Raw genomic sequence first — 18,605 nt, 5'->3', positions numbered from 1 at the left:
CCTGTGCTATGCGACTGCTTCCCACTAGCTATCTGTTTTGCATTTGGTAGTGTATATATAAGTCCACGCCTCTCTCTCACTTTGTCCTAGCTCACCCTTCCCCCTCCCCATGTCCTCAAGTCCATCCTCTACGTCTGCGTCTTTATTCCTGTCCTGCCCCTAGGTTCTTCAGAGCCTTTTTTTTTAGATTCCATATATATGTGTTAGCATACGGGTATTTGTTTCTCTCTTTCTGACTTACTTTACTTTGTATGACAGACTCTAGGTCCATCCACCTCACTACAAGTAACTCAATTTCGTTTCTTTTTATGGCTGAGGAATATTCCACTGTATATATGTGCCACGGGTGCTTTATCCATTCGTCTGTCAATGGATACTTGGGCAGGGAATCCTTTACTCACAGGAGGGAGCAACAGGGGCTGGGGCCCGGGTGGCCATGTTTGCGAGACCTGCAGCTCCTCTCCCCACACAGTGAGGTGTCCCGGTCGCACTGCCCCGGGCAGCCCAGGGTCAGGCGGGGCACTCCCGCCCCATCAGGCTGCAGCCCTGTGGGGCCTGATGCTTCATCACGCGGCTGGAGGTGCCTGATCGAAGGCCATCCTTCCTTATCCTAGACTCCTGCCGAACCCCTGTGGAGCAGCCTCCCGCCTGCTTGCTGAGGAGGACGGGGCGGTGAAGGAGGAAGCCCTTCACCTCCCCAGAGACAGGCCTCCAGCCCCTGCACTGTGCTTTGCGCCCAGCACAAAGGCACACGCACTGACCGGCGATGCTTCTAGAGACCTCTGTTTTTATATATGTTTGTGATGACTGGGAGGCACGTAAGTGCAGTGCTGCAACATTTCCTGCTATCTGGGGTTCACTGGCATGGAAGGTAAGGCCGTGAAGGCCAGGACTTTGCTTTCACACAGATACATGTTTGCTTTCAGATACATGTTGATCCTGAAATGAAAACCTGCCGCCAAATGAAATACGTAACATCTCAGCTCCCGTGAAGTCGGCATTATTTATTTTTCTTTTTAAAGACAGGCCTTTTCCCTTGACGGGCAGGGTGGGTGTTAGTGGTGTGGTCTTGTCCTCCTGCCAGGAACGAGGCTCTTATCTGGAACGCCACTCTTCCCAGCTCTTGCCAAAGCTAGAAACACAGCAAATGAGAATGACTGATAAAAAGTGAAAAGCGCTGAGGAGAGTGCGGGTTTTCATGAGCGTCACACCGTACCAAGTGGCAGTTGGCATTGATAGGACCGAAGTTGCTCGATTAGCCTGGAAAACCTCAGCTGGTTCGGTTGATGGACCGGAAGCAGGGGTGGGGCCGGGGGTTGGTCTGCTTATTTGGTTTGTCTTTGTTTGGCCTGAAACTCTTGTGTGGGGTTTTCTTGTACGCGAAACCCAAAGTCTTGGTAAAAGCTCTAAACGTCATAACTGTTTGAGTACCTGCACGAGAACCAAAATAATCCAGTTCAGAGTACACAGAGAATGAATGTTGAACTCTTGAGGAAGTGTTTCTGAACCGCCGTCTTTTTGGTGTAGCTTTATCGTAGTGACAGCGACAGTTCAATGCTGGCCCGCAAGTCCCCCCTTGTCCGAAACACTTTGGAAAGACGAACCCTTCGCTATAAGCAGGTATGTGCCACGTAGACTAATCTGCCGTCTGTATGTACGCTGGGAGTTATTTCCACAAACCTGAAGGGGTAATATTTTAGGTAAGATTAATTGAAAGGTAATATGTTTATTTCCTTGTTTACTTAGATATAATTTTTAAAAGTGTATATAATGTCAAAATGTTACCCATATTTGTTAATTTCCTAAGATAATGTCATAATCTAAGATAATACATGATCTTTACATTTTAAAATATAATAAATTAATAAACAGCCATTCTGTATAAGAGATTCTTCTTTCTTTTTTGACAAGGGAGTATATACAGTTTAGAAAATTTGGGTCTTTCAACGTGGCGCATTCTCCTACATAGGACTGTTCTACAGTTTTCCTTTATATACACCGGATTTTTTCTCCACGTCACGCCAGTGTACACAGTTTTGCTCCTTTTAATTTGTAAGGTAGTGGTTCCCTGACTTTCCGGGCAAGAATTCTTTGAAAGAAAAAGAAATTCCCAGATCTCCTTGTGGTGGTTGTATTTAGAGTAGCCGCTGACTGAGAGTGATAAGAAAATACATAACTCAGCAACGAAAGTATTTCTCAGCAGCCAGGCTGTTGGCATTTTGGCCTAGGTCTGTCTTTGTTGGGGGCTGTCCTGTGCACTGTGGGCCGTTGAGCTGCATCCCTGGCCTTGACCCACTAGTTGCCGGTACCACCCCCTCCCCCAGTTGTGACGACCAAAAATGTCCCCGGAGGGCCCAAGTCACCCGTGGTTGGGAACCAGTGAGCTCTACTATGAATTCAGGAGAGCTTTTAAATGAGTTTGTGTTTATTAAGTCACTTAGATTTGCATTTAACTTCTGTATATGTGCAAAATAGTGTTATGGGTGTGTAAAACGCATACAGTTATTCAGTCCTCCCAACAACGCTGATAGGCTCGTGGATTTGTGATTTTGTTGCACTAACTGCCTTCCCCAGCGTTGTTAGCCGTGGCGTGGGAAGTACTGCTCTCAGCTCCGTGTACAAAATTCTATTGTCGTCTTAGAGCTTTCTTGAAAACAGGAGACTTGTGCTTACTTCAGGCGTGTGTGGGGAGGAGCGTTTTTTGTTGTTGTTGTTGTTGATGTTCGGCCTCGCTGCGCGGCTTGCAGTTGTAGTTCTCTGACCAGGGATTGAATTTGCAGCCCAGCATTGGAAGCGGGGAGTCCTAACCATCGGACTACCAGGGAATTCCCTGGGGAGGAACGTTTTTGACAGCTTGTGTGTGTTTAACCAGAAAGCCCTCAACGTGGTTTAGAACGTGCTTTTTTCCCGTTATACAGTAGGCCATTAAGATTTTGCCATGTCGGTCTATTTTTCATCTTTCTACAGTAGCTGCGTTTTCTGCGGGCCTTATAATGTATTTGATCACTTTTCTCTTGTCAGGTATTTAGAATTTTTCTGTCATAAAGCTTTTGCACATCATCAGCTGTGCCTTTCAGGTGCAAGTCACATGAAATTTCAGAACCAAAGAAAACACAACATTTTGTGGCTCTTGCTTATAGTGTCAAGTAGCACTTGAGAAAGATGACGCCCTCCTGCCCCGTGTGAGAGGGTCTGTTTCTCTGCGCTTTAGCCAAAGCCTAGGTCGTCATTACAGCGGACAGCTTGCTGTCACTGGCTCGTTACCGGAGTGGAGGTTTGAACCCGTGTGGCCCACATCCGTGTTGTGTTGGCGTCGGGCCACGCTGCGGCTGTCTGTCTCCAGTGGGGTCGGTCACTCGGGGAAGAAGCCGCGGGAAGGGCGCGGGCGGGGTGGGCGCGCTCACGGCCGCGGTCTCGCAGCCCTGCAGGTCCTCCGTGGCGGCGCTGGCGGCGCGCACGTCCCTGGACCTGGAGCTGGACCTCCAGGCGTCGCGGACGCGGCAGCGGCAGCTGACCGAGGAGCTGTGCGACCTGCGCGAGCTGCGCCAGCGCCTGGAGGACGCCCAGCTCCGCGGCCACGCCGAGCCCCCGGCCTGGCTGCTGCGCGACGAGCGCTTCCGGAGCCTGCTGCGGGAGGCCGAGAGGCAGGTGAGGCCCCGGCCCGCCAACGCGGGGAGGGGGCAGGCGGCCGGGCCTTTCTCGCCTCCCGGTGCCCGGAGCTGGCAGGGGCTTCCATCGCTCTTCCTTAAAACTGGAAGCAAACCCGTCTGGTTCACCCCGCGTTGCTGTTCCAGACGAGACAGACCAAACTTGACTTGCATTCAAGAACAGGCAGCTGAGAAGACGCTGAAGAAGGCCTCCAAAGGGGTGTGCCAGCTGCGCGGGCGGAACCTCAAAGAGCCCATCCAGCTGGGTGCAGGCGTTCAGGTGGGGAGAAGCCCAGGCCTCACTCTCGCGCTTGATTTTTACTGTCATACCTTTGTCATTATAAAGAGTAAAGTAAGTACTGAGAGAGACCCACAAGGAAGTCGAGAACAAAGCTGGAATCCCCACTGCTGTTAGCATTGTGCGATTTTTCTCCTGATTTATTTTCTGTGGAGCTTTAATTAAGGCCAGGTATGATCATTTTTGTTTAATTTTGCATTCAGCTTATTAAGAATTAACATACCACATGTTACTACCTAACCTGTTATTTTTTTCATGACTGATTTCATCTAATAAACATAAATCACTTACCGGCTCTTGTAACATCTTTTTATGTTTATGATCATAAATAACAGCAATTTACATATGTACAGTATGTGTTATCTTTGCTTTTTAAAATTTAGAGTGAAGCATACTCTATATTCAGGAAAATGTTCTTTTCTTACGAAGATAGTTTAGTGAGTTCTCATAAACTGAACATGACAGAAATCAAAACATTATCAGCATTTCCAGATTACTCTGCAAATTTCCTTAAACACTGTGTTGAATTCTAATGACATTAATTAGTTTTGCATGGTTTTGTTCTTTTATACAGCCGCAGTTAACACAGTTCTATCCATACTACTTTGTGCCTGACTTTTAGCTTTGTTTTTTCCTATACCTGTAATTTTTATGTCCTTATCATAAAATAACACAAGATATTATAACCACTTCCTTCAGTTTTGATTTAGAATTCATCTATTGATATATTTTTAAAATGTATTCATTTGTTGATAGAACAAGAGTTAACACTATGTAGCAGGCACTCTTCCAGCCACTGGAGATAAATCCCTGCCCTCCTAGGAGTATCATAACTTCTATTAAAATTTTGAAAATTTGTATACGAACATATATTATGGAAATTCAAATTCTGATTGTTCTTTGAACAAGGAAAGCCATCATTGATATGAGAGCTTCCTGCCAGCTTTCCGTGTCTGCATATCACCTTCTAACATAATTTTTTCCATGCCCACCCAGGGAGAAGATAACATTTTTCACGAGACCACGGGCTAACATACCCCTGCTGCCGGTTGATGATGTTTGCTGGAGTATTTATCTGCCTATTTTATTTCTGCGAAGTTCTAAAATTGTCTAGCTAAAATTGTCTTTCAAATATGTGTGCAAAGTTATTAATATACAATTTTTTTTTGAAAGTCTATAAATATGTATTTTTTGATAGTGACAGGAGCAGGGCTTGGCTTTTCCTTGTTGTTAAATTAACATCTCAAACAGGTTATTTTATAAAAGAGTAGCTGTTGTGTGAAGATTCGACAGTTTCCATGCTGTTTTCTTTGACTTGAAGGGTGGAAGACAGAAACTCAGGCAAATACACTCTATTGTCATTTATTCATGGTTCTTTTCTTCCTCCTTGAAGGAGAATACTGACTTTAAGATGTATTTTAAGACTGAAACTTGGTTCTTCAGTATTTGCCATGTGGTAGAATGGATCTTTGGGGCCGGTTTTGTGTTCTGACATCGGAAATGCAAACACTATGTGCTGAACTCGTCACTCGTCCCGTTTCTCCTGTGTGCATTTATCATGTATAGTGTACACTTTCGCACCCTTTATGTTCTGTTAAGATGCCACCTTAGGGGCTCAGTCCTAAGTCAGTGCGGGGTGAGCTTTGCGGAGCTTGGTCTCCCACGCGGGCTGGGCACCCATAGCCCCTGGTTTCCGTGCACCCTTCCGTGCCCACCCCGGGTCTGAGGCTGGTCACGGAGCCCCCAGCAGGCACACAGCCCACCCTCACCCGGCCTCGGCAGCCCCGCCTGCCTTTCCAGTCCGCCCCATCTGATCCTGACCGACAAGAAGGGCAGTGGTGGAGCTTCTGCTCTGCTGCTCTGCCCTGCAGGAAAGTGAAAATAGAAGAAGGAAGGTGTGTTTTCACTGCGTCACTGGATCCGCTGATGGATAGAGCAGTCACGACATGGACACGATAATCTTTGAAGGCGCTTTCTTGAGGAAGCCAGCTTCCGTGGGAACTACAGCTACCAGGCGAGTCACTCACAGGAGAGCATGTGCTTTCGCTCAGAAGGCCCCCCGCCCCATGCTGGAGTCTTGCCAACATTTCTTAAGAAATCTTAGAACTAGCTCATGAGGAAAAATATTTTTATTCAATAAAAGGGTACAACTATTCTTTGAATTGCCAAGTGATATAAATATTTTGCCTAATATATACTTATTATATTTAAAAGGCACTCTTCTTCATGAAGCTTTGGTTGAGTAAACAAGATCAGTCACAAAATGTGAAAGAAAGAAAGACAGAAAGAACATACAACTCTTCCTGTAGCTTTCTTCTCCCTCTTTTCCGTTGAAAATATGGACAATAGAGTTTGTAAGTAGTACTAAGACTGAAAACTTTATGCTATTCACAGTTGTCATCTGTTGCTATGTGTTTCTAATCTTTGTTTTGATTTTTTTCCCCTCGTCAATTTCTTAGTGTATGTACTGGCAGTGGAAGTAGAGACTCACAAAACATTCCTTAGTAGAATTAGCAGCCAAGCAGACAGCATGGGTAAGCAAGTGAGGACAGTTAGGCCCTCTCTAACTTCCCTGAGCTATTTGAAACTTTAAAATCAAACAAAGAACTGTCTACCACGGGACTCTAGAGGATGCAAATGGCAAGTTATTTATATCTGAGGTACAGTCTCCATTCATGTGGGGAGGCTTGCAGAATGCATTTTCTCTGTGCTTCTTCTTAGCAGCTGTGCCAGCATAGAAATGCCCCAGACAGGTGCTTTTGAATAACACTGAATAACATACTCCTCTCCACCCTCTATCCCCAGCTCAAACAGATTTCCATTTGGAAGTGTTTCCCTGATAGAGAGCTGGGGGATTTTTGTTGTTTTAAATCCCATCTTAGCCAAATGCAGCTTCTATGGCCGTGCAGTGGCCTCTTACATTTGCCACTTCTCTGTTTTACTTCTCCATGCTCTGCCTTGCATGTGATTGCTTTTATAAGATCATAGTAAGGAAGTAAAATCGAGACCAATGAAGAAAAGTTCTGTGCTGCCTGTGGAGGACCCCTTTTTGAGTGTTCATTGTTCATGCTGGAAAAGACAAATGGTCTGTGTTAGAGGCTGTGGTGGAGCAGATGGTGGGCTTGATTTTGCAACTTCTGATCAATTAAGACTGTCAGGAGCATATCCCACATGAACGAAAAGTTAAGTCCTGTTGCCTTATGTTTATCTTTGTATATCCTTAAGTTTTGTGTCCCCATGATGAAGTGATATACTATATCTTCCTCAATTAAAATTTAGAACTCAGTCATTCGTATGTTTTTTCATGTATTCATTCCTTTATTAATAAAACATATTTACTGAACACCTGCTACTTACCTGGCACTATTGTAGGCCCTAGAATAAATTCCTGACGTCGTGGGAGCATCATAAACTGTATGACATAATATGTTTATATGTTTCCTTTGTCATTAAGAAAACTGCCCTATTTTATTGGCAGTCTTACTCAGGGTAGTCAGAGGTAGATTGCAAATGTTGATATCCCTTTTCAAGAAACTGTCAGAATGCTGCCACCAGCTTCTTTTAAAACAGAGCTACAAGTAAACTAATTTTTTCTTTCTATGATCACTGAATTGTCAAACTTTGGTTGAAAACTCCTTAAATAAATATTCTTCTGTTGTGGGAATAAGTAATAATCAATATTCCTCTCTTTGCTTATGTCACCATTTCCTCCGATTTGTATTGTTTGAAAGTATTTCTTAAAATTAGAGTTCTTAAAACAGAGTGGAAATATATTTTAAAATTCCTTTTAAGTTTTGGAGAACTATAAATGTATAAAAATAGTAAAATAAATCCCTGTGGTCCTCTGACCAAATTTCAACATGGATCAGTCATGGCCAAATTTGTTTCTCTTACACTTCCATTCACTTCTCCTCATATTTGGAAGCAAATCCCACACACAATATCATTTTGTCTGTAAATATTTCAGCTGCCATCCTATAGTAATCCAGGGTTTTCCAAAAGTCTCCTCATTAAATTAAACTCATGGTTGAAAAGCTTGTTAGGAATAAAAAAAGACATTGATTTCACCTTTTCACTGATTTCTGTGTTAGGAAGAACCTTGGATGAAGACCAAAGTAACATATTTCTTATTTTAAATCAAACTATCATAGCGTTCTATTGACCTTACTTTATTTTATCTTACTTTATTATTTTTTAAATTTTATATATCCTGAATCTTTCATCCCTGTGAGATTTCCTTTGTCTCACTCTTGGGCTGCAGGCCAGAGGCCTGCAAGCCCTAGGCCTGCAAACCCTGCACTTGCCCAGCTTTAAGACCAAAGAAAGAGCCTGGGGTCAGCAAGGTAGACATCAGTGGTTTAATGGCTGGGGGCGGGGCTTACACATCTAAGCAAGGTCCTGGAGCAACACCCCATTATGTGCAGCTCACAGCAGGCAGGACTCCTGGGGTAGGGGGAAGGTTACCAGTTATAGGTGGAATTGACAGCAGGTCGGCTCATTAGTTACCAGGGAAACTAGTAGAGGGGCACACCCCTCACTGCCCCTTTGTTAAGCTATCCTGGTAAAGGTGTTCTGATCTAAAGCTACAGCAATCACTAGCTGGGTCAGGGGCAGGTATGTAGGACAAAGTCAATCATGTGAGTAGGGTGTAGGCGAAGCAGGCACTGGTCCAGCAGGGGATGTACAGAGAGCAAGAGGACAGCCATCTGGGGGATCTGATCATGCAGATGGGATAATAATTAGGTGGTGGTTTCAGTTGGCTTTGCTTTTACACTTTATATCGGTTTTCTTTGCTGTGTGAGATAGTACGCAAAGTGAGGAAGTTAACTGTGGGTACAAAGGGAATCCTGCACTTGGTAACTCATATGCTTGTACCGTTCAATACCCAGGTTGTCTCATCAAGGTGAAGGACACCGTACTGATTGATTTAGGGACTGGCAAGATACCCAACTTTATCAAATTGGACACAGGTAAGTATTTGTTTCCTTTCTTCCCTCCCAACCTTCTCTCTCTTTCTTCCTTTTTCCTGTTGCTCCTTCTATTTTACTTGTACCCTACCTTGATTAGATAGAACTGCAATGTGGAAGTCAGAGATAAGTGACGGTTGCTTCTGGCAGAGATGTTCTCCTTGAGTCCCATTCTCATCCCAGTCCACACATTTAGGACGAGAAGTTGCCAGACGGTCTCTTGAACTTGACGCTAAACAGTTGTGAGACTTCCCTTTGGGCTGCATCCATCAGCCCAGTCTCTGCAGGTTAGCTGTATAAACTACAGTTGGCCACGAGAGGGAAACTTTGTGTTTCGACTCTGATGACTTTAGGTGAGTTCCTTGAGGTAAAGGGCTAAAGGTGTCCGAATAACCTTAACCTAGTGTTGATGAAATGTTTCTCTGCAGAGTTGTTTCCCCTCTCCACTCCTCAGATTCCTCTGACAGAGGTTCACATCCAGTGTTAGCTGGTATCTGATGTGCTAATGAAGTACAATATTTTCCCCAACTGGTTTTAACAAAAATACCACAAAATATAGAAAGACTGAAAAAATAGGGCAAGGACAAATAACCGATGGCAGCTTATTTTCTGCCTACCTGCAAATGATTGTTAACATCTTGTTCTATTGCTTTTACATTCTTTCTTTCTTTTCCTGTGCCTGTGTTCCCTTCCCCACGTGGATCCAAGGACCAGCCAATGTTCTCACACACAGTTTTCTGTAGTGTCTCTTTGGGACTCTTTTAACCTGAGTTTTCCTCCCTGTTTTGAATTTTAAAGAGTGCAGGCTTCCTGTCTAATTCAGTACTCCACAGTCTGGGATTGTTCAAGTATTATTTCACCATAAGGACTTTGCACCTGTGCTACCTGCACTCCTGATTATTTACTACTCACCTGGAAATTGTAGACCAGAATACTTCATTGGTGTCAAAGTTCTTTTCCTTAAGTGAAAACATTGCGAGTGGATATTAGTGTTGGGGGTCACGCTTATGACACCTAAACCTGTTGCTTGATTTCAACATGACAACAAAAGAGATAACCAAACATGATGTGCCTCCCAGTGGCAGTGCACGATACCTCTCGTGAGGAATTCTTGTCAAAAAGGAGAACAGACTCAAACGTGGATGAAAAGAGAGAGGAGAGCATAAATTGGAAGAGACTAAGAAACCTAGCAGTCCGATGCAGTTGCTTGCCTTTTAGAGAGGAGTACCAGAATATTTCAGGTTCAAATGATCTGTGGCTGGGCATTTGTTTCAGAATGACCCAGTGCAGGACTGCTTAGGTAAAGATGAATCAAGGCTGGCCGTGGGTTAGAAAATGTTGAAGCTGGGGGTGCGTACATGGGGACTCGTTATTCTTATTTTCTCAACTTTTGCAATCCTTTGAAAATAATTTTTGAAGTTGAATTGTATGTCCTATTTCCAATTAAAGTAAACGTTATTTATTAAATTAAATTTCCAGTTAAAATTTAACTTTACAGATTTTCCCCCCAACTTAACTTTGTTTTGCATATATCTGTATCTCTTTCTCTTGTGATGAAACTCCTGGTATTAATTAAGTTACTTAGTTTTATAAACAGTACACATAAAATAACATGAAAATTGCAAAGCCAGTTTTCCTAGGGACAAGAAATCCACTGAGTGGAGACAAAGGTGTTTTTGTAGTTCTTTTTGACCCTGGAATTATATTCCTGGTATTACTAACGTGGTATTGGTAGATTACGAGCAGTGGCAGTGTTAGATTGTCATCCTCAATACCACACCCTGATATCTGATACCACTTGCAAGTCTGTGGGTGGGAGGGTTCCCCAAACCACACCCGGATTTAATAACACTTTAGAACAACTTGCAATACCCACTGAAGGCTGTTACGCTCACGGTTACAATTTATTATAGGGAAAGGATACCGATTAAAGTCAGCCAAGGGAAGAGGTGCAGTAGGGCAGGGTCTAGGAAAGCTACACACACAAACCTTCCAATTGTCTTCTCCCAGTGAAGTCATGGATATTGCTAAGTATTCCTGGCTGTGACGTGTGACAGCAGACATGAAGTTTGGTCAACCAGACAGACCCACCCAAGCCTTAGTGTCCAGAGTTTTTATTGGGGCTCAGCCATGTGGCTGACCACCCCTGTGGCTGATCCTAGCCTCTGGTCCCTTCAGTGGTAGAGCTAATACCCAATGGCCCCAAGTCCCTACCATATATCACACTGTTAGACTGTCAAGTGTAGCCGGAAGCCCCCAGGTCACCAGAAACACTGTTACCAGGCTGGATGTTCTAAGAGCTAAGAGGTCACCTCTTGGGGCTGAGGAAGGCAAAGACTAGAAGTCTCTTTACTACTCAGCATTTTCTCTATGCTTGGTTAACAGCGTGCTGTTGGATAGGCTTGTTTGCTTCTGTTTGCAGTATGAGGTTGTGTTCCGCTTTTTTTTTCCTGTTCATCCACATCCTTTGAATATGTAAGACCAATTTGATTGGATCAGAAGTGAAGAAAACAGTATGGAAAAGTATAATGAAAAAAGTTTCAGGACTTCTCTGATGGCACAGTGGTTAAAAATCTGCCTGCCGATGCAGGGTACACGGGTTTGATCCCTGGGCTGGGAAGATGCCACATGCCCTGGAGTAACTAAGCCCATGCGCCACAACTACTGAAGCCTGTGTGCTCTAGGGCCAATGTGTCATAACTTCTGAGCTGGTGTGCTGCAACTACTGAAGCCTGCGGGCCTAGAGCCCATGCTCCGCAACAAGAGAAGCCACTGCAACGAGAAGCCCGTGCACCACAACAAAGAGTAGCCCCCGCTCGCCACAACTAGAGAAAGCCTGTGCGCAGCAACAAAGATCCAATTAAATTTATTATTAATTTAGTAAATTAAATTTATTTAATTTTAATAATAAAATAAAATTTTTAAATAGGTTTCATCTAAGGAAGTGGGTTCTTGATCCTGATCTGCCATTCTTTCAACCAAACTGTATTTCTAGTAATTTCTTTCATGATAGTAGAAACAAGTTCAAAGCTCATGCTTGACCCACTAGAAGGTTGGCATGGTGGAGACAGTCTTGGTGCTTAATTAGATATAGTGTCCAGGAATGTTGGGTGTGATATTCTTTATATGTCCTTTTATATTTGTCAGTTTTTGCAGTATCTACTTGAAGCTTGTTAGAACACACAAATTTAAAATACAGTATCTCCCTGGTAGTTCACCTCTTATAGCATCCTTTTGTTTAGCATTCATGCAGCATATCAGTTTCTTTCCAGATATTTGATATCTGTAGATCGTAGGTAAACCTGACCTGTATTTTATTTTTTGATGCTGGCTTTTTGTGTGGCCCATTTAAGGTTTGAGATATATATTTATATGTGTGTATATATATATATACACACACACACACACATATATGTATCACTTTTTATGGTGCTTTCTGCTTGTCCTGCCTCTTCTGTGTACAGCTATTTCCCCCACTCCCTTTCCCTTTCATAGCTTTCCTGGATTGATTATTTTGTAATGTTCCAACTTTTTAAAAATTTTTTTATATTCCTCTTTTGGTATTGTGGTAAAATACACATAAAGCATATTTATTTTAACCATTTATAAATATACAGTTCAGTGGCATTAAATACAGTCACAGTGTTGCGTAACCATCACCACTGTCTATAACCAAAACTTTTTTCTTTTTTACATCCTTATTGGAGTATAATTGCTTTACAGTGGTGTGTTAGTTTCTGCTTTATAACAAAGTGAATTAGTTATACATATACATATGTTCCCATATCTCTTTCCTCTTGCGTCTCCCTCCCTCCCACCCTCCCTATCCCACCCCTCCAGGCGGTCACAAAGCACCGAGCTGATCTCCCCATGCTATGCGGCTGCTTCCCACTAGCTATCTACCTTACGTTTCGTAGTGTATATATGTCCATGCCTCTCTCTCACTTTGTCACAGCTTGCCTTTCCCCCTCCCCATATCCTCAAGTCCATTCTTGAATGGGTCTGTGTCTTTATTCCTGTCGTACCCCTAGGTTGTTCACGACACTTTCTTTTCTTAAATTCCGTATATATGTGTTAGCATACGGTATTTGTCTTTCTCCTTCTGACTGACTTCACTCTGTATGACAGACTCTAGGTCTATCCACCTCATTACTGATAGCTCAATTTCGTTTCTTTTTATGGCTGAGTAATATTCCATTGTATATATGTGCCACATCTTCTTTATGCATTCATCTGATGATGGACACTTAGCTTGTTTCCATGTCCTGGCTATTTTAAATAGAGCTGCAATGAACATTTTGGTACATGACTCTTTTTGAATTATGGTTTTCTCAGGGTATATGCCCAGTAGTGGGATTGCCGGGTCATACGGTAGTTATGTTTCCTGAATGATTTTAAATATTAGCCATTTCTGATACTGCTATTTAAAAGGTAACTGTAGGAATTGTAGCATGCATATTGAAACCACCAAAGTTCAAAATTGTTTCTCCTCTTCTGGGAAAATAGGTCTTGAGAATACCACACCCCTCTCCTCTTTAACTTCTTGGAGCTTGAATGGTTTCTGGCCATGTTCTGGAAAATTAGGTTTTCCTTCCTCTCTCCTCTCTTTTCTGGGACTTGGATTTAGCCTGTGTTAGGTCTTTCCACATTAGTCAGTTTCATCCATACTTCTGTTTTTCACCTTTTTGTCTTTCCGTGGTGAGTTTAGGGCAACTTTTTCTCATCATCCACCATTTTTCTAATTTGCTCTTCAACTGAATGTAAATACATTCTTTAAACCCATTCTATTTGGTTTTTAATTTCAGCTACTGCATTTTTCATTCCTAAAAGTTCTTCTTGATTGTTTTTCAAATCTGCTTGGTCGCTTTGCCAAGATTGTCTTTTATCCTTGTAGATACTTTCAGTGAAGTTCCAAATTCTGAAGTCTGTTTGAGCCTGACTTCTGCGGGTGCTGGTTCTTAATCATGCTGTCTTAGTTCCATCTGTGCTGGACAGTGTATGCAAAATATAATTAGTAAGAATATTTAGAGGCCTAGGACAATGGCTTCCTTCTTAGATAATGTGCATTCTGATCTCTCTGGTCTCTGGGGTGTCTGTCAGCCTGAAATCCCCTTGATCAAGGCTTGAGATTCCCTGTGCTGACCAGGCAGTGTGAAATTCATTTGTTTTTAAGTTCTAAGGAAGATGGGATTGTTTTCAGCTCAGTTGTTTGTGAGGCTATGGCCCTTTGGGGCCCAGCTAGTTGTGGGCAGGGTCTCCTATTAGACTGAACTTTACCCTGAGACTTAACTTTGGGCTTTGATTTCTATTCCTGTTTCCTTAAGAGGTCATCAAAAAGAAAGCTGATAGGGCTTCCCTGGTGGCGCAGTGGTTGAGAGTCTGCCTGCCGATGCAGGGGACGCGGGTTCGTGCCCCGGTCCGGGAGGGCCCTGCATGCCACGGAACGGCTAGGCCTGTGGGCCATGGACGCTGGGCCTGTGCATCCGGAGCCTGTGCTCCGCAACGGGAAGGGCCACAGCAGTGAGAGGCCCACGTGCCGCAAAAAAAAAAAAAGAAAAAAGAGAAAGCTGATAGCCTTTATGAAAGAAGGAAAAGTTAATTACCTTGCTCTGAGTTCTTTTTGCTCCTGGTTTTGAGTCTGGAATTTCCTTTCTGTCTTCTCACCCCTTAGGTCCTTTTAGGAGGATTGGTAAGTTTTTTTCTTTTTTTTTCTTTTTGGCCACACTGCTTGGCGGGATCTTAGTTCTTCCACCAGGGATTAAACCTGTGCCTATAGGCCCAGAAAGTGTGAAAGTGTTGGTTCCTAAGCACTAGACCACCAGGGACCTCCCTCATAAGAAATGTTTTCATACATTGCTTGTAGTTTTTTTCAAAAGCAGGAAGTTTGATCCAAAAAAGCCTTGCCCACCATAACCAGAAATTGGAAGCTGGAGGATATTTTAACTGATGAGTCCCTGTGTACTCATCCTCTGTAGATGTGCTGTCCCTTTCATTCTCGTTGTGTTTGGTGTATGAGGAAGGACTTTGAGGTCAGAGGATGTACAGCAGTTCAAAGGGTGTTGGGTGCTCTAGTTTATTTAGCAAAACTAAAGAAGTTTGCAGGCCAAACTTTATACATGCAGACTGCTAGCAGGACCACTTTAGGTCTTGCTGAGGTAGACGCCCATGGTGGTATTGTGATCAGGATTAAGAATGGTCTCTACATACAGTCTGTTTTCCTGAGGGAATAGAGAGAAGAGCACACTGTGAAGTAAGAGTGTTGCCAGCCAGATCAGTAAACAAAGGATTTTGTGGCCCTCAAGCCATCAGCCACTGCAGCTGTCCCTGAAGGTGAACCCAGAAGGAACTCAAGATAAAAACAGGAAGCCCACCATCAAGCCCTCAGCCACTACAGCTGCCCCCAGTGGTGCACCCAGAGGGGACTCAGGATGGGAAAGAACATGATTCTGACCCTAGATAGCTAAGGTGCATATCAAACGAATGCTTTCAGTGAACCTAGGCTGTTGTATCTTCCCATACGTAGAAAAGTGCTAAATTCATTCACGAGAGATGTCTGGTTTTCTTTAATTAACTGTAATCTTTTGACATTCTAACTACCTGCTCTTTGTTACAAAACTCCTATACATCCAAAGTTTTCTGGGAAAGGCCAGAGAAAGAAAATCATTATCTTCCTCTGGTTTGGAGACACAAAACATGTAACATGGTCTTTTAATCAAGGATCCTTCGGACAGAGCCTGAAATTCATTTTCTTCAATCATAGATCTCAAGACTGAGTCCCCAGTGAATTTGTGACCCCACAATGGAGATCTAATGGAGGTTTCTGGAGCAGTTGGCACATCTCTAGGAGACACATCTTGAATTTCAGAAGAAATATGTGCCATCTCAAATAAAATTTTCTTCAGCTACTTTTCTCACCTTGTTTTTCAACCCTGCGAGTTCACATGCTGCTTTGGCAGACCTACACAGATAAACCGTCTAGACCATCACAGTGGTTCTCAACCTGAGTAGCTGTGACACCACAAGATGACTGGTCTCCTAGCAATTAAAGTGTAACATTCAGCCAGTGTTCACTTCCCTATGAAATTTATCCAGTTAAAGCAAGATATGGGCTGCTTACTTAAACAGTAACTTAAGAAAATGAGATCTGCAAAATCTCATTCCTAAAGAGTCTTAAACACATCACATAAATAAATCCATTTCGTTTCTGAAATAAAAGTGATTTCTCTCCCTTCTACACACATACTCTTAGCGCCAGTAGTGTTCCCAAGCCACACTTTGGTCTGCTCGCCTGTGTGCAGTAAAGCCAATCTACTTACACCCGGTTGTGGTGAAGGTAAGTGTAGCCTTTATTGCAGGTGCCAAGCAAGGAGTCCAGGCAGCTAGTGCTCAAAAGGCCTGAACTCCCTGCAGGCTTTCAGGGAAAGGCTTTTAAAGACAGGGTGAAGGGGGTGGGTTGTGGGTTGCATGATCAGCTCGTGGACATTCTTCTGATTGGTTGGTGGTGAGGTCATTGTGAGTCAGCGTCATCAACCTTCTGGTTCCAACCAGTCTGCAGTCTGTGTGCTTGTGGGCAGCATGAAGTTAACTTCTCCCACCTGGTGGGGGTTTCAGTATCTGCAAAACAGCTCAAAGGGCATGGCTCAGAATATGATTTATAGCCCTGGAGGAGGAACTAAAGGTCCTTCACTTTGTTTAATGGCTAAACTATTATTATTTGTGTTTTGCTTCACTGTTTTCCTCTCTTTCTGCGTATTCTGACTTCTCTGATTAAATTTGCTCTTTGGAACTTGAGGAAGGTCAAGGAGGGTAAAGTTTTTCTACAGACAAGGGCAGGCAGAGGACATTGTGGGGAGTGTCTGTTCCAGGAAGCCTCCATAGTTACAATGCCCCCCTTTTTTTTGATACCCCTCAGTCTTGAGGGACAGGTAGAGAAAAAGAAAGGGAATAAAGTTTTGGATAGAGAGGTTAATTATAAACATGGCAGAAGAACTCAGTTTTAGTTTCCATTTCTGTTTCAATTTTCCTGAACTCTTTGAGGGAATGGGGCAACAACCACTTTGGCTACCACCTAATGAAATGGAGCATAGACCTGCCTAATTTGGGAATGGACACAGAGCTGGAAATACTGCTGAGTTTCAAGTTTAGCATCAATATTTTGTAGTATGAAAACATTACTTCTCTCTTTGATTGTTTTGTTACAGCACCTGGACACACATTTGAAAATTAGCCAACATATTACAATGAGGATCATGATCAAAAAGAGTCCTCTAATTTTAGATGCAACCAGAAAAAATAAGGTTTGGAGTGTTTCCTCTTTAAATATATTCAGTAACCAAGTAAGCTTTTAAATTATTCTATATTTGGGTTTTTCATTTTTCCAGGGTTTTTATACATAATAGGAGCTATTGGCCACTAGTATCTCTCTCTGTGTCACTCTCTCTCTCTCTTCTTTTTTTGCCAAAATGTAATTTAAAGCAATTTTATTAGCTCATAGTATTCTGGCTGAATAATCTAGCACCTTTTGCTGGGAGGCTCTATCTTGAGTTGGCTCATTTGCCACTACTATTTCTAAAGTAGGAGATGGGTTTCACAGTTATGAAGAGACCTTGAGACCAGAAGGTTGCAGCTGGCAGCTGCTAACAGATACTGTTTTGAGAAAGGCTGGTAGTGTCCTTACATTTGATAAAGTTTAGGAAACTCAGGTTCTCAGTAGTATAAGAACATGTCTGAACTCACGTCAACAGTGGGCACCCAGCTCCATTTTGGAGGCTTGAACCACAGTTACTCCATTCTGATTTTTAAGTGTATCTTTCATTAATGGCTAAAGCCAATGCACAGTGCATGTTTTATAGGCCACAAACAGGATATTTCAGTTAGCTTAAATTTCATATTCAATCATGTATAAGCCAGAGTCACATTACCTGAGTATGTGAACATTTCCTCCATCATTTCCCCCTTTTGATTGCAAATCTTTCAGGAAAAAGCATTGATGATCAAAATATCTGTCTGTCGTTGCTGGGTTGTTTGAGATGCCTGCCCCAGGTCCAGATCATGTCCCTTGGTGCTAGGCCTCCTTCATATTGGCCTAGTTATCCACATTGGGGGAAAACTAATCAGATATCACAAACGTGTTCAGAAATGTGTTAAATGGGGAAACATTTTATAGGGTATACATTTTATCAATCATACCCAGTTGTCACATAAGCACTGTACCCGTGCTTCCAGCAATAAATTTAAAGCAAGCAGTGTTACATATCATGAGCAGTTATACTCTGTGAAAACTCCATTAGAGAATTATTTTCCTGTTTTAAACACTGAGGGTAACAAAATTATAGTAGAACAATAACTTTCAAAGTTGATAGGGAGACAAATATTTGGTAAACAGTAGTACAGTTGAATTCATAGGATGGGTCTTACAGGCCTGGCCCAGTTTCTTGTGTCAGCTGCCTACCATTGCTGTTGTCTTCTTCTCATGGTATGAATGTTGTTGGGAGTCAGCAGTCCTTTCTATTGACCAGTCCAATGCAAAGGCCCTTCTTAAGTGGGAAATATGAATTTAAGGGTTAATTCCCTTCAGTTTCTTTGTACATGAGGTACTTAAGAATACTCAATAGGGGTTATTTCAGCTAGGTTGGAGATAGTCCTTTAAATTATGCTTTTTTTAGTATGTGGGGTGTGTGATCAGCTCGTGGA

General features: G+C 42.9%; 1 pseudogene; it reads left to right on the top strand.

Annotated features, from left to right (window-relative positions):
- The first annotated feature begins 1,198 nt into the window (after window positions 1-1,198).
- LOC115850752 (protein WWC3-like) lies at window positions 1,199-18,317 on the top strand (annotated as a pseudogene).
- The last annotated feature ends 288 nt before the right edge of the window (window positions 18,318-18,605 follow it).

The sequence above is a fragment of the Globicephala melas genome, chromosome Y (assembly GCF_963455315.2).
Source record: "Globicephala melas chromosome Y, mGloMel1.2, whole genome shotgun sequence".
Taxonomy (NCBI): domain Eukaryota; kingdom Metazoa; phylum Chordata; class Mammalia; order Artiodactyla; family Delphinidae; genus Globicephala; species Globicephala melas.
The sequence above is the reverse complement of the archived record's forward strand: the minus strand, read 5'-3'. Positions and strand labels throughout refer to the sequence as shown.